The sequence below is a fragment of the Notothenia coriiceps genome, unplaced genomic scaffold (genome assembly GCF_000735185.1).
Source record: "Notothenia coriiceps isolate Sejong01 unplaced genomic scaffold, NC01 NC01_scaffold00031853, whole genome shotgun sequence".
Lineage (NCBI taxonomy): Eukaryota > Metazoa > Chordata > Actinopteri > Perciformes > Nototheniidae > Notothenia > Notothenia coriiceps.
In genome coordinates, this window is record NW_011364554.1 from 713,318 (window position 1) to 730,810 (window position 17,493).

Sequence of the window (17,493 nt, forward strand, 5' to 3'; positions counted from 1 at the left end):
AACTGTGGACTTTCTGCCCTCTACAGTGTCCAGCAAGGGGCATGCACATCCATCTTTGGCTCCATGTCCAAATACTTAACCTTGTTGTATAAAATAACACCTAATTGACAGAGGACTTAGTCTTTAGGACAGACTTTAGTCAAAAGCTGTTGTTTTAACTTCTTTTTTGCAATGATTGGTTCATCCTGTTTTAACCTTGCTATTCATCACCCAATGACGGATAATAGATTAGACCTTGACCCTTTCTAATGTGTTGGTTTTGTATTCGATATAAAGGACTATTTGAGGAATTTGGGAGGTCCATAGGGAGGTGTTCCAAATATCCATAACTTCCAGTTAGGTATGCCAAGGAAGTACAAAAGCCAAATCTGAAGGAAAAAAAAAAAGATATGGTTGTTATTGTTTCCAAAAACATGGTTTCATGTTTTATTATTATTATGACCCCAATCAGTGACGTTAACCAGGTTTTTTGGAGGACATCTTCAACATGACGCTCCCAATCTCTTTCCTGTTTCATATGTTTCTTGTCTCGTTCTTGTCTTCCTCTTCCTCTTGTCCTCGTCCTCTTCCTCCCCTGCAGGTATGTGCTGTACATCCACCTGGTGATTAACGACAATGATCTTGCTGGACCACTTTCTCTGGGGCTAGTGATCGCCACCTACACCGGCAACCCAAGGATTCATCCCCCTGCTGGATCATTTGCTGGTCATCTTTAATGAACCACCAACAGGTAGGTTTCATTCCTGGGAATAATCAACATGGGAGGGAGTCAGATCTTGAAACTAGTGTAAAGTACGTAGTACTTAGATTTGTACTTGAGTAGAAGTAGTTAAAGTATTGCACTGAGTTCTATAAAGTAGGAAAGTACCAAAGCTTTAGAAATTACTCTGTTACAGTATAACAGCAGCATTCAAAATGTTATCCAAATCTCTGTAGGTATTAAAGGTATCACAAAAATTGTAGTGGAGTGCTCTTGTTTGATTCACGCTGGGGGTTATTACTCTGCAGATTCTTAGTTTGGATTTAACGATCAACCAGTGTGTGTGTGTGTGTGTGGGTGGTGTGTGTGTGTGGAAGTGTGTGGTGTGTGTGTGTGTGTGTGTGTGTGGCTGTGTGGTGTGTGTGTGTGTGTGTGTGTGTGTGTGTGTGTGTGTGTGTGTTGTGTGTGTGTGTGTGTGTGTGTGTGTGTGTGTGTGTGTGTGTGTCTCCAGAACAGCCCTCTGAATTCTGGCTGGCATGGGCGTTGGAGCGTTACATCGCCGTGGTCTTCCTCTTCATCACGTCCAGATCTGCACGGTGCAGAGAGCCACCTCCTCATCGCGCTCTCATCTGGCTCGTGTCCTTCATCCCTGCCTTTCACTGGCATCATCATCATCCTCATCACTCAGCCTCTGTCTGTCTTCTCAAAGAAGGTCTTCTGTCACGCCACCTTGGTCTACAACACACCGTACCACGTGACCCTCATCAGTCTAGTGGTGGAGGTATTTGTTATCTTGTTGAATTTCTCCAGTGATATTTGTGTTTGTCACGCCTTTCCCTCAGGCAGTGGTGTAAAGTAAACTAAGTACATTCAGTCAAGTATTTAGGTACACTTTGAGGTACTTCACTTGAGTATTTGTTCTACTTTGTACTTCTACTCGACTACAGTTAGGAGGTAATTGTTGTGCTTTACCTCCATTACATTTATTGAATAGTTTTAGATTTGTTGTCTTTTTACTTTTACTTCTTACATGTGAACACAAATACCTGTACTTTCTACTTCTTACATGTTGAACACAAATACCTGTACTTCTCTACTGTTTACTTACATGTTGAACTCAAATACCTGTACTTTTCTACTTCTCACATTTTCCAAACAGGCTGGTTCCTTTAGTCTGAATGTGTGTTTGGTGGCGTGATCATTTATTATTTAGAGTCATTGCGTGCCTATTGATTTGGAACACGATCCGTGTATCCATCATTTCCGGAAACATTCATTAGCTAACAATGACATTATTGTTCTATTAATATAAAGGGAGGTCAGGTACTCTTTAAAACAGCTGCTAGTTATGGGTACTTTTTACTGAAGTACATTTCAAAGCCTCTTTACTTTTACTTGAGTAAAGAAGTTTAGTCAGTATTTCTACTTTCACCAGAGTATTTTTTAACACGAGTATCTGTACTTCTACTTGAGTAAAGGATGTGTGTACTTTTGCCATCTCTGTTAATAAGTAGTCCCCTCTTCCTCCTCAGGTACTCCTGTTCTCCTTCGTCTTCCTCATGGTGGTCCTCACCTATCTGAACGTGCTCCTCGCAGCTCGGGGGGTTTCAGGTGTGAGTCGAGCCTCGATGAGAAATGCCCGAAACACCATCCTGCTCCACGGGGTCCAGCTGCTCCTCTGCCTGCTTCATTCAGCTCAAATAATGGGAGTGAGAATGAATAACGGATGGTCATTGTTATTCCCTTCCTTCAAGTAAGGCTGGATGAGCAGTAGGTAGAGGAGACAGTATCCAACCTGTAGCCAGATGACGTTAGCAGAGCCCCACTGGGTGACCACGCTCTCCCCCAGGGAGCCGTACACCCGGCCGAAGCCAGGGTAGAGGACCCTTCCCCCAGGCCCCGCCACGGCCGCCTCCGCCTGCACCGTAGAGCCGGCGTGGATCACGGCGATGTTGAAGTTCATCATGGCGCCAGCATCCCGCTCCCGGGGGCTAGGCCGGAGCAGGAGGTGGGGGGAGGCTTCCACCAGACCTGCCCACTCTGCCAGGACCAATAGGAGAGAGAGAGTAGGTATGGCGACCATGGCAACCTGCCGAGGGGGGAGGCAGATATATATTGCACTAAGAGAGGATGCCTGAAAGAAAAAAAGAGACAGCAAAGAGTAGAAGAAGAAAGTGAAGAAGATTAAGTTAGACTCAGGTGTTTTCGTTTTCTGATGTCCAGTACAGAGGACATCAAATCAAGAGAGAAACATGAAGCACAGAAGGAGGTGTAGGTAGAGAGAGAGGGAGGAGGAGGAGGAGAGAAAGACAGAAACTGATCAGAGATTGCATACGGGCAAGATGGAGTAATGAATTCTGAATCCAATCATGGGGTAATAAAAGTTAGCATTGGATGGAGAACATGCTGGACGAGAAATAGGGAATGCAGAGGGGAAAAACAATAGAGGGAAGGAAAAGAAAGCAAGACGGAGAGAAGATGAAATGGGTGCTATTTAGGCTGCAGGCAGAGAAGGAACAATATGAGGAAAAATAAGACTGGCCGTTAGAGGGAAGGCGGGTGAGAGGGAGAGAGTTAATAGCAGACAGAGACAAAGATGGGGCGGAGGTGGTTATTGTGCTGCATGAATGATAACAACAATTAAGATCACTGTAAACACACTCGCCCTCACAGAGTTACATCCACGCACAGACACATGCATGCCAGCGTTTGAACACACACACACACACACACACACACACACACACACACACACACACACAAACACACACACACGATAGATGCATGGCTTCACTATGCCCATAGAGCAGCTTAATGATAGAGAGATATGAGGGTTAAAGCAGTGCACACACACTCACACAAACAACCACACAGAAAGATAATGACTACCTGGGAGATAGCAGGGTTAATATGTGAGCCGCACACATACACAAAAACACAGCACATCATTTTCAATTCACTTCTGTTGCCAACTTCCCTCCCTCCCTTTCTCCATTTCCTTCTCCCCGCTCCCTCCCATGCTCTGTCTTTTCATATTCTCCATCACTTCTCCCTATTTTCATGGCTTCAGGTACCAGACACAATTGCATTGATTAACAGGGTCCTGCTGACATAATATTCCCTCTAAAGTCACTCTCTCTTTCTCCATTTCCCCTTTCCTCCTCTCTATGTATTTTTCGCAACGTCTTCATCCGACTTTCGTCTCTTTGTCACAGTCTGCCGATTCTCAGGCTCTGATTACTCTTTGGCATAGAGAAGGGAAGAAGAGAGCGAGTTAAGAAGAAAAAGTCACTAGAGGATGAGAGCAAGAGGGCAAAGATAAAGGACGCTGTGAAATGAATAGAATAGAAATATATTGTAAATACAGGGCACATTTCTTAAGTGATTAATTGGAGGGAGAAGGCCAGTTGGAAGAAGAGGAGACAAGGAGAAAGGGAGGACAAAGTATAATGGGATGTGGCGGAAAATGTGTTAGGAAAGTAGCAGGAAAATAAATATTGATTACTGGGATATGTATACGTGTTTCACCTAAACAAATACACTGCCAAACCTCCTGGTTTGAGTGACAGGGCTGTTGGTTTGTGTGTTGGTGGAGGTGGTGGGGGGGCTACAGAGAAAAAAAGGAGAGAAAGGTGGAATGAGAGGGCGAATCAGGGAGGCGGATAGTTTCGGGTAAGAAAAAGAGATGGAGGTGCGAAGAGATAAGGAGAGACAGACCTGTTAGGAAAAGGAGAAGGTAATAATGAAGGGGAGAGGGGAATAAACAAGGATGTGTGTCTCTTTTTGGTTTCTTTTAAGGCGAGGAAGATGTGGCAGCAAAGAATATGGAAGGACAGAGACGAGGATAGAGAGAAAATGAGAGAGTTAAAGACGAGGCTGCAGAAGCATGGTGCATCATATCATCTGGTGGAGCTGTGTTACTGTGCTGAGCTCTGAGCCATTAACCGTTAGGCCTGTCACTGTATTTCACTCTCATGAGGTGTTTACGTTGCTCTGCCGTACCAGCGTGGGCCATTTCATCACAGAGAGCCTGGCTGGAAGTGTGAACACAGTGGATTCTTACATGCAGTATCCACTCTCCCTGCAGAGCACCACAATAAAGCAAATACAAGTACATTATAATCAAATCCTCATCTAAATATATCGTACTATATAGTTCATTATGTGTTCCAATCTGTGAAATTCTTCAAACTGAATCATAAAAAGCGTGCAGTGAAGGGGCGCGAACACACACACACACACACACAGAGAGAGAAGGGGAAGGGAGTGTGGGAGAGAGAACGGGAGAGAGATTACTGTTCCATTTGATTTGCGACCATAAATGAAGCTTTTGTTAAAATGCAAATGTTCACATTTAAGTCTATTTTTCTAGCTTTAAAAAACTATCCTCTTCAGTCTTCGGAGCTGCTTCTAATTCAGAAGAGTGTATATGTACTTGGTAAGAGACTGCCAACGACCTAGAGAATATGTAAATGATGTATCAATTAGATATAATGTGTATATAATAGGATTTAAGCTGAGGAATACTTTAGGTAATGAAACATGAATAGTAATTTCTAAAAGGTGTGTGCTTTTTTCAGTATGACAGGATCTGTCCATCTTTGTTATTGTTTTATTTGGATGATAATGTGTTCATCTTGTTATTTTGGACGTATCAAAATTGTGTAGTACGATAAATATTGTAATGTATTATTTTCTTGAATGTGACTGCACTACAAAAGAATAAAGATGGAAATGAAAACCAAAAAGATAAGTAGTTTCTTTGATGATTTGTAGAGACTTTAAAAGTTTGAATTCATCGTGGTGCAGGCACCCTCAATCATCATAAGCTGTTTAAATCAGCACTCAGTGCGTACACTAAAGTATTTGTATTGATCCCTCAATTTGTCAATCAATCTAATAAGCATCTTTCTGTATAGCATAATTATGTCTTCTGCGGATCCTGTTTAGTTGTCTTTTTAAAACAAAGAAAGTGGCATTTACAGCAGCACAGAAGCTGGAGTACATGCCAGAGACTGTTACAAGCAAACTAAAAACACCTTGAGGAATATTTACAGAGTACTTAAGAGCAGAAATATTCGCAGGCTGACAGAGACAGCTAATCAACAAGATGAGAGAAAACATTCACGCAGGCAAGCAGTAAACTTCCTCTTCCAAAATTGCCAGCCAGTACTTCACAATCAAAGCACATATTATCAAATCTCCTCTTAAATATGTCATTTACACTGCATGATGTGCTCTCTGTGGTAACACATAGGAACAAAAAGAGCACTGCAGAGGACAGAACTCCTTCCAAAGCCAAATTGCCAAATCTCATATTGCTACAGAAAGTGAACACAATATGTGTATCTGCCCGCATCCACTCCAAAATGACATTTCACCCCCTTGGCTGATGCTACTCCCTTTCACAAAGTTTCATGAAAATCAGGCGAGCATTTCTTCCCATAATCCTGTTGCCAAACAAACAGAAAACATAACCTCATGGCTGGAGGTAATTAAAGGCTTCTGCATGTGCAGCTTTTGTACCGACTACGCTGCTTTAAAAAATGTCAAACAAGGTTAGCAGGTTTGTGTAGCTGCAGGTGAAACATCTACTTTGAAGGTAGATGCCTCTGTAGAGGATTACACTGAAGCCTATATTATTCCTGCAAACTCAAAAGAGACATACTAAAAAAGTTGCATTGCCTCTAAACACAAAATTAAAAATAGATTTTTCAGTGTGATGGTGGGAGAACAATCAAAATGTTTGAGCGTATCAGAAACCCTCCTTCCCCTTAACTGCATGCTGCAGCTGCAGCGGGCGCCTGCGGTGACTCTGGGAGAGTGAGCCGCGAGAGAGGAGGCAAGGAGCCGCGTGGGTAGAAGTCGGTTTCTGGCATCCACGCCTCTCTGAGTTCCTTTCCCACTGAACTCCAATGAAGGCAGCATGCCAGACCTTGTGCTGCATCGGATCTGCTGGGAAACGTGAATGGGGAAGGAGTCTGTGGAGTCTGGAGTGTGCAGTTGTGGAAGTGCAGTGTTCAGCGTGGTGTTTACCCCACATCGGGGCTCTGCTGCTTCATTCCATCCTGTCATGCAGAGTAATGGACCTGCTCCCTGCTGCCTATGGCGCACACACTGAATCAACCCGGGCAGCTTTCCACAGCTAACACAACACACCCCAGATGTATGCATGCTAATATACAGTGTACTGTACACCGTTAGAAGGATTTGCAGCGTCTCTGTGAATAAGATCCCTCCCTCTAAGACTTTTCTGTCCATTCGACCACATTTAAGACCGCAGTGTGCTCAAGAACCCTGCTGCATGTAGGCTCTATACTTTCCTTGGGTCCAAAGCAGTTCTATAGTAACAGATAAGATAAAGTGCCATCACAGTGTGGTGCCCACAGTGTGCATATATATGAGTGTATCAATGTCTCTGTGTGTGTGTGTGTGTGTGTGTGTGTGTGTGTGTGTGTGTGTGTGTGTGTGTGTGTGTGTGTGTGTGTGTGTGTGTGTGTGTGTGTGTGTGTGTGTGTGTGTGTCGTGCGGGGTAATATGGCAGTGTGGGGGAGCGGAGGAATGAAGAGAAGAGTGCAGCTGGAGCTCAATGCTCCTCGTGTTAATTGGCCCATACTTCAATCACAGCCACTGGAGTGTGTCCTCTCTGACGGAACATATCCTCTCTCCCTCACTTTCTCTCATCCCCAATCTCTCTTTCTCTCTGTCTCCCCCTCTCCCTCTGTCCTGCTGCACTTGTTCACCCACTCTCACTTGACACACACACACATGGACACACTCTTTCACTCGGTGTGTATCACTTGGTTTGGTCTGTTTCATTCAATCATTCATCTTTTCATTCATTCACCTCACTCTTCTGCACCATCTCACTTCCACTATCCCCACTTTCCTCTCTCTTTCTCCAACAACTCCCCTCCTGTTTTGCACTAGCCCTCCCCATTCTTTCCTTCCACACATGTCTATGTTCTGTACCTCTTTCACTCTCTACTTCCTCCCCTCCCTTACTTCCTCTCCCTCATATCTTCCTCCTTCTCTCTCTTTGATCCCTGTCGAGTAGAAGAGCCACCAGGCAGGCGAGTGCCTCTTGTTCCCATTGTGCATAGTGAGCATAGTGAGCAGAGTGATCCGTGTGTAGCGCAGCAGCAGGGCGTACAGTGCTGTGCTGTTTTTACTGCATGGCTGTAAACAGCAGTAGTAAAGCCAGCTGCCATCTCTACCTCATTCAGACTTGATAGCCACGGCTATCATAAGCCATTCAAGTGACACAACGACAAAGCCATCTATCAAACCCTAGTGACACCAGGTCCTCACAGGGGAACGCAACACATTATATTTGTAAATAACACATGCCACAGGCCGATAACCAGATTAGAGCTGGTCCCTTTCATAAACCTGACACCATTATTTATGTGATACAGTTCAATTTGAGGGGCTAGCTGATATGGAATGTGAAAAATAAATTGTGGTTTACAAATTTCAAATAAATAGAAAACACGCACACAAATACCAGATGTTGGGATTTTCCTCTAAGAAAAAGATTGCAATGACTGTTATACTATTTATATTATTCTGTTTTACAAACATAAATACCGTGAAAAGGTGCATCATCAAACTACACTGTATTGTAACAACACATATTTGACAATATCAATGCAAAGAACATAAATATTTTAGAAAGGGTAATGTAACAGGAGAAGCAGAAGGGAAATACTAATACCACTGTATTCCATATGTGTCTTCTTTCAGTTTTGCAACCTTTAAGTACAAAACGAAACAGTCAACTTGACATCTAACTTTGTTTCTCAAGTGCAAAAATCTGAATTTTATTTTGACATTTCAAGTCTTCAAGATGTTCATGTGGTTGTACAAAAACTAATCTCACTCCAGAGTTCAAAGTGCCTTGCCTTTTAATTCCAATATTTTGTTCATGGGTTCGGATTAAACAGAACTGCCAAGAGACAGTGTCAATTAATTGGACTTCGCTTCCATTTGTACATTCAGGGGATACATTTCATTGAATGGGAGAACAGTCCTTGTTTCTCTTCACTCAATGGATGATGAAAATGAGATGAAGCTTGATGCTGCCACAGTGTAGCAATTATCTGACCTAATTTTTTTGTATATAAAAAATAACCAATGTGGTTTTTAAAACACCAAACACACTATCACATCCATACCCAGGATGATTTTTCCGAAATATTTAACATGACCACATCTCATATCTCTAACGTATAGCATTGAAGATCATTTTCTAGAACATTTGTTTAATTTTGCTTTAATATGGAATTGTTCATGTCTAATTGCAGTAATGCTCGAAGACGAACTTGTGTAACCCAAGAAATAAAATAAATCAGCTGATAAAAATAAAGGCCTGTCAGTTTTTTCAATTTGCAGTCTTTTCAATACAGTCTTGACACCTTGAATTATGTACTGTGTGTGTGTGTGTGTGTGTGTGTGTGTGTGTGTGTGTGTGTGTGTGTGTGTGTGTGTGTGTGTGTGTGTGTGTGTGTGTGTGTGTGTGTGTGTGTGTGTGATCTCTCTACCCCTGTCATTCATTTAATCCTCAGTACGTTGCAAACTCACACACCTACGCAAACTATATTTTCCGTGATACCGTCTGGATAAACAATGTCAATTGGTGTGGGAATGATGCACGGAAACATTTCAAGACAGTCTCTAGTATATCTTCTGTCTCCTTACACACACTCATACACACATTCAGAAAAGATCAGCTACAAATGGTTTACTACCCTCATGAGTGTTCAGACATAAATATCAGTAAGGTCATATGCTTCCATGTGGAAAGGCCAGAGTCCGGGGATCTTGCGTGAGGAATAGCCTACATATGACAAAGTGCAGGGTATTATTTCAATATGCCTAACTAGCCCTTACTTACTTGGCTTTAATGAATAAAGATGCTTATACTGCTTTTATAAAATAACTGCTTACTATAAGGCCGGACAAAGTGCAAGAATATTTCCACTCCAACCTCAACACCTGACATCTCATACAGCCGGGAGCAGAAGGCTGCGGCGCTGCTCCCAGGTTGATGATTACCACATCATTTACTGGATTTAATGTACATATAAATTGTTTTCTGTAGTTGCATTTCTTCCCCAATCCTCTGAAGATGTCCTTACAACGCACGACCTGGGGGATTATCTTATTATGTTTGTTTTAAAAGGAATCATTTTTCACCGCTCAACCTTTTACAGGCATCCAGAAACTCTGAGGGTTTTGTGTTTGGGGGGAAAAAGAGCTTTAATATCACAGCGCTATCAACACAGTGCAATCATCTAAGAATAAACATGCATCCACGGCGTGCATTTACATAATGTACTGTACATTCATGAATGAAATGCTTGGCTGATTGTTGTTTTTTTTAAAAGCGCATTGGGATTGAAATGAGGAACAAATTAGATGAAAGATTTTCAGCAGATGGGATGAGACAGTAGAAATAACTAGGGGAATATTCAGTGGAATCATGTTAAGGCACGGAACATATACTGCCTTTCTTAACAATGACGTTAAATTAATTATTTTTTCATACCATTCCAAGCTAGTAGTCGCAACGCCACGGTATTGCTTTACTCTGCTTGCACCAGCGCTTCCATTAATTCCCTCATTGATTGGCCAGACACTGGGATCACCTAGCCAGATCTAAATCAGTCACTAATTAAAAGAGCAAGACGAAAAGCAACCAACACTGCAGCCCTTCACGACCGGTAAGGTGAAACGTTCTGTAACAACTACAAACAAGGAAGCTACTAGAGACTCTCAGCAGAAAATAAAACCACCTAGCTCTGCATAGTAATGATTCACAACCTTATTCTGAGGATAAACAGATTAAACCAGTGGGGCAAACATTCACTGATAACTATCGCGCCTTTGTACAAGGTCACGCGCAGGCAGGTGCACTCTCACATCCCACAGCCAGACGTGCGTGTGCAGACTTAACACATATGGTGGAATGTGTACAGATGCTTATTTACATATATTTACACATACACACACAACTTTAACAACATCTAGAATTAGACAGAGAAACGTAAGCTGGTCTGCTTCGATAGCAGGTGCCACATGTTGCCGAAATCAAGCGAGATTCTGTCTGCTTAAAATCAAGCGCTGCAATGTCACAATGTTGTGTACAGGTTTCAGCTGCGTTCACAGCACATCTGGCTCTGCCCCCGCTCATAAGCAAAGGTGTTAGAAACACTTCTGTCAGCCTATCCTTTAAACGTTAGTGGATCAGTTTGGCTCAGGAAATGCACTCCCATGCACGCAGAAGCCCTACTGCGAGAGGAATTTGAGGATTGAGACCAGTGAAGGTGTTTCTTTTTTGTGCGCAGGCTCAGATGAATCTCAAGAGTAAAAGGTGGTGAGAGGTAAGGGAAGAAAAATGTCAGATTCACACTGTGTTGTCTTCACACCGGCAATTCTAGAAGCCCATTAATCCAATCATCTGAGCTCTTTTTCTGACACTTGAAGCAACAGTATGTCATGAGAGAGATGAGAGTCTGAGATGGCCAGAGCCCTTTATGACATGTTTATGACATGATTCACATTATATTGTACAGAGCGTAATTACGTGCAGACGAGAGGGGAGAACTGTTCATGTCATGAGATTTCAGAAAGCTATTATTTTCTGCTTGGTGGAAAGAACTAAACAAGCGTACAGTAACACAAAATAAATAAAGCAGGCCATCATTGTCCGCAGTTGCGTCTAAACAAAATCCTATGTAAACACAAAAGGTTGAGCTTGTTTAGAATAAACGACAATGTTTGTTCGCCTCTGGTTTACTTGTTAATGATCCGTTTAATATATGTAGCATTTCAAAACTATAGCTAATTTAGGCTTAATTTTGTTTATCTGGTGCAACCTAATATGTAGGAATAAGTTCTCAGTATTCCTGAGTCAAAATAAAGAAATGTATGTACTGTAACACATAAGGCTCAAGGATACATGAGAGCACAATATCAATCAATCTTTATTTCAGACTCAAGGTCCATATCACATACAAAATGACAAGATACACAACAATAAATAAAATTAAAAAGCTAAACAAAAATAACAAAACAAAAACAGATTAAAAAAAACATAAAATCAGTCCAATTACAGCTCCACACATATATGCTCACTGTCTGGAGGCTATTGGCCAATGTCTCCAAGTCATGGAAGAGAACCGAGTAGAACTCTTCACAGGGTTAATTAAAATTGAGATAATATGATTGTCAGATTCTTCTAGGCGACACATGAATTTGTACATTACATTTCTTAAAAGGGCTTGACAGGTAGGTACCCCCAAGTTAACGATCCATACAGTAAGAACACAAAGCAACACCATCAACTGTGTGATGGGAATTAGCTGTCTTAATATGTGGGTCCGCAACATAATCTGCTTCTATTCTACTCTAGTTCTACTTGCACTATTTTTATTTTCTAATTTGTTTTATTGTTTTATGTCTTACAGTTGCAAGAAAAAGTATGTGAACCCTTTGGAATTACCTGGATTTCTGCATAAGTTGGTCATAAAATGGAGGAAGCCACTGCTGTCCAGAAAAAACATTGCTGCACGTTTGAAGTTTGCAAAAGAGCACCTGGATGTTCCACAGCACTACTGGCAAAATATTCTGTGGACAGATGAAACCAAAGTTGAGTTGTTTGGAAGGAACACACAACTCTATGTGTGGAGAATTAAAGGCACAGAACACCAACATCAAAACCTCATCCCAACTGTGAAGTATGGTGGAGGGAGCATCATGGTTTGGGGCTGCTTTGCTGCCTCAGGGCCTGGACAGATTGCCATCATCGACGGAAAAATGAATTCTCAAGTTTATCAAGACATTTTGCTGGAGAACTTAAGGCCATCTGTCCACCAATTGAAGCTCAACAGAAGATGGGTGATGCAACAGGACAACGACCCAAAGCACAGAAGTAAATCAACAACAGAATGGCTTCAACAGAAGAAAATAGGCCTTCTGGAGTGGCCCAGTCAGACTCCTGACCTCAACCCAATTGAGATGTAGCATGACCTCAAGAGAGCGATTCACACCAGACATCCCAAGAATATTGCTGAACTGAAACAGTTTTGTAAAGAGGAATGGTCCAAAATTCCTCCTGACCGTTGTGCAGGTCTGATATGCAACTATAGGAAACGTTTGGTTGAGGTTATTGCTGCCAAAGGAGGGTCAACCAGTTATTAAATCCAAGGGTTCACACACTTTTTCCACCCTGCACTGTGAATGTTTACATGGTGCGTTCAATAAAAACATAAAAACATATAATTGTTTGTGTGGTTTTAGCTTAAGCAGACTGTGTTTGTCTATTGTTGTGACTTAGATGAAGATCAGAACACATTTTATGACCAATTTATGCAGAAATCCAGGTAGTTCCAAAGGGTTCACATACTTTTTCTTGCAACTGTATATAAATATATGTTGAATTGTTGGAGGAGTTCAGGACTTAAGATTTTCATTGCCATTTCTACACTGTTGTATGCATCTGACATCAACGCCTTTGAATCTTGAATGAATCTTGAATATAAAGGTGACAGAGCAACCAGTGCCAACAATTAATTTCCATGCTCCTCCCATCACTGCTCTGTGTGTAAACGAGTGTCTTTTCTTTCCCAAAGCTGCAGCTTATGATAGAGAATATGCCCCATGTTAACACTGAAGAGATCACATAACAATAAACTTGATGAGCCCGTGAGCACCAGACCGAGGCTGGGGTCACTTATGGACTTGTTAAAAAAAATATGTGGTTGAAATTGTTCTTACATAATTGAAAGGAAAGCATTCACTCCCAATCAGCTTTCAGAAGATAGAATAAAGAAGGCTTTAATGTAGTAAAAAAAATTAAAACATTAAAACATTACAACCTGAATTGAGAACAATTTAATCCCGACCCTGAGTCAGAATACCTGCATCCAAAGTATTTTGTTAATTTCAGTGTCAAAAACCAGTTGAAGATCTTCAGGACGGACTCTAATCAAAGGCCAGTTTCGAAGCTGGAGTTATTTACACGCTGAGATGAAGCACATTTAAACATCAAAACTATCTTCATCGCAGGCTTTTTTCTATCGCCGTGCTGACGTTCCTCTGCCTTCCTTGTCTTCCCCTCCTTGCAGTATTGTAGATAACACGCTGTGCAAATTCCATTCAGGTGCAAACGCACATATTTGCATTTGTAACAGCTGTATAGTCGGCACCTGTTTATGAAGGAATTCCACGTTCAAACTTGAAAGAAATAGAGTGAAGCTATTTTTACATTCAGTGATAAGGCAGTAAAACAGGTTCAACTTTGCACCTGGTACCTGCACATAGTAAATCCGACACAGTCACTCCAGTACAAAGCCTCCTATAAAAGCCAGTGCCAATGTTCCTTAAGAAGAGAATGACAAAGGGTTTTAACAAAGCTGTTCCTCGTGCAGTGCAAGGGAAGTCTCACAGATCAGGAGGCATGACACAGCAGTCAAAGGGTGACATGCAACATGGGCTGCAGACACAGGCTAACGTGGTTTTTATAAATGCCCCCATTTCCTCTTTTTAATAACCACTTATGCTGTCATTTCCTGCCCCATCCATCATTATGAAGGACCGCACCACACTGCTGCAAAACGCTGCGCGCCGCAAAACATTCCTGCACATTTTTCTTTCTCCGTTTTATGTGTGTGTCTATGTGGTGTGCACTAAAATGTACTATATATACAGTGCAGTTTATGTGAATGGGTCCCATCATGGGCAAGGTCCCAAGGTGCTCTCTCATCCAAAACTAAAAATGGTGTGTGTGTTTGTGTGCATTATGCTATTCATTGTGTGTGTATTTTTGTGTATGCTCTTGGTTTCTGACTGCATACCCAGGGGTATCTGCCTGAATGTACGTTTTGAGAGTGTGTGTGACTGTGTATTGCATGCAGCCATGTGAAGCTGTGTGCCTGCTAGCTGCCTCCAGACTTGTTCCCAAAACAAGCCGCAACTGTTTGATAGTGACTGTGAGCAAGCAGTGCACGCTAAAGTCTCCCTCACTGCTGTGTCTGCTGGTACCGGTCTGTGTGATGTTGTTTATGAATGTGTCTCTCTGCCAGAATGTCCCTCTGTCTGTCTGTTTCGATCTCCACCTGGTTGTTAAATGACTTCCTGTCATTCCATCTACAGTTGGTGTTTGACTGTTTGCTAGTCCCGGTCCACAGTAAGACTGTAACTGGGCCGAGGGCGGCACCTCGGGGTGCTACACCACAGCAGCTGCCACCTAACTGAAAGGTAACCCTCTGATATGGAGTTTAGGTGATATTACAGATTTACAGCACCATTTCTTTTTTTGATTTTCATATTGATAAATGCCTTACTTCATTCTGAAAAAAACTGCAGTTTAATCACATCTAACGCATCACTGCACAGAAACTCGTTAGTAATGTAATTCAGAGTCTGAGAGTATAGCTCCTGTTTCTCCGAGAGACAGACCACTCTCTAAAAAACTTGTGTGGAACCGAGCTTCACAAATGATGCCTGGCGTCCCATCATGGAAGTAAATCATTTTTGTTTTTACTACAACTTCGTCGTGAAATATATCATAATGTCACCATTACATCCAATTAGTGGTGGAAACTTTGAGTAGTCACTGCTGATGACTTTGCAGATTTGACAGAAAGAGACTTGCTGTACCTTCACTAATGTTACCATTAGAGTTGTTTGCTCATGTTGAGTAGCAGGCAATTTTCAAATCAGAATGCATTAGAGCATTAAAACCAAACTGTTGCTCAATGCAACATTACTTCCTTAATTGTGCATGATTTTAACTTGACATTCAAATAGTTGCAGTAAATAAAGGAGTTTGAGTCTATATTACCTATCTACTACTAATGCAGGGCTGTGATTGACCTTTTCATTATCGATCTATCTGCAGGTGATTAACTGTTTAGTCATTGACATGTCAAAAGACATGCCATCACACCAAGGTGATGTCTTTCAATGTCTTGTTGTCTCCAACCAAGAGTCTTAAAATCTAAAAAGATATTCAGTTTAACAAGAAAACATTTTTTAAAGCTGCATCCAGAGTATATTTGGCATTTTCTTCATGGTTTTTGCTTGACATATGTCAAAAACAAATATTAACGTAGATTATTCTTTTTATCTGACAATCCAGCAATCCAATAATCAACAAATCTGCCCCACTTTGAAAAGCAGCAATAAAAAATGTCTACCGTTTCCACTCAAGCAACTCTCACCCTTCTGAATGTTTGCACTTTTAGAGAACTGAATTGTTATTTCTACAGTCTTTAAAAACAGGCAGCTATACAGTATATGTTTATTTAAAGCTGTGTCAAAACTTTGTTGTATTAAGTTTTATAAGTTTAAAATAGGCCGAACTGTCTCTGTGATTAATGTCTTTAAATGCTTTAGCTACAGCTAGAATACTGATATACACTGCATTGGTTGCAATCTATTTAAATGCCCACAAGTATATCCCTGTCGCTTTTATCAATGTGTTCATTTATTGTTTAGAGCCTGAATCACTCTTATCAAATCTGTTAATGCATTGAATAAGACAATGGTGTGACATTTCGACTAGTACTTACTTTTAAAGGAGTCAGTCTTATAAAGTGTCTCTCCTGATTTAAATATAGGGCAATATTCCTCGAAAATCAGACCGATTCATTTAACGAGCACCAGTCAGGGATGTTATTAGGGAAAATAAATAACATAAATAACATAGTATTACATTCTAATAATTGATCAAAGCATCCCAAGTCACATGACACCCCCTTGCCACCACGTGTATAAAATGTGTCTCTCGCACCGCTGCAGGCCAAAGTGAATATGCAACACGTTCATCAGCACAACCCCGAGTAGAGGCCAGAGAGGAACACCAGGAGAGGGGAGTACTGTAATCGCTCCAAAACACCAGCCTCTGATCTCGTTATACACTAATTGATGTTCTATGTTAACGAGCTTTACCTTAATTAGTGGTATTAAGAAGAACACTGGGTGCAACGTGTGGAAAGGGTGGGAGAGGGGTTTTGGGTGGGCTGCAGAATTGAGGAAACTATCCACTAATGTTGCATCAAACAAATGATGAAAGGGGAGGCGGGAGAAAGAGAGAGGAAAAGGGAAAAGGAAATTGTGCAGAGGAAGTCACAGGTTGCAAGGGGTGAGAGAAGAGACGGAAAGGATTGAGGCAAAAAGAAACAGGGGGATTTGCAGAAGAAAAGAGACACAAGCAAGGGGGGGATTGAGCTAAGCTTGAAGGTTTTGCTGTGCAAAAGTCAATGAATCAATGAGGTGAAATTGATGAAGAGCAAGGGGTTGGAGAAAACAAGCACACAAATGTTGACTATCCCTCTCATCTCTTCTCCTGCGCCTTCCAACCATGTCCCCCTCTGATATTTAATTCCAAGCACCCCTCTCTTTCTCTCCCCTTCATTCTGCTTTTTCCAATATCTCACCCGGCTCTCCCCACATGCCTTCTCCCCTGCACCTCCTCCTCACACCTTCTCTCATTTATCTCTCCCTCTACACCTTCTGTGTCGCTCATCACCTCTCATCTTCCCTCCCCTTCTGCCTACCCCTACTCACAGCTGGTACAGTACAGATCTCTCTGGGCAACTGTACGACAGATCGGCAGAGAAGGGGCTCAGCTGACACTGAAGGCAACACTTTACAGGCAGCAGTGCATGCAGTACGCTGCTGCAGTACGCCTGTGTGTTTCACAGGACTTGCGAGGGGAAATGATGAACTGGTCCGAGCACGTCACCTGTGGGTGAACGAGTTGATTGAAATGGATATCAGCTGGA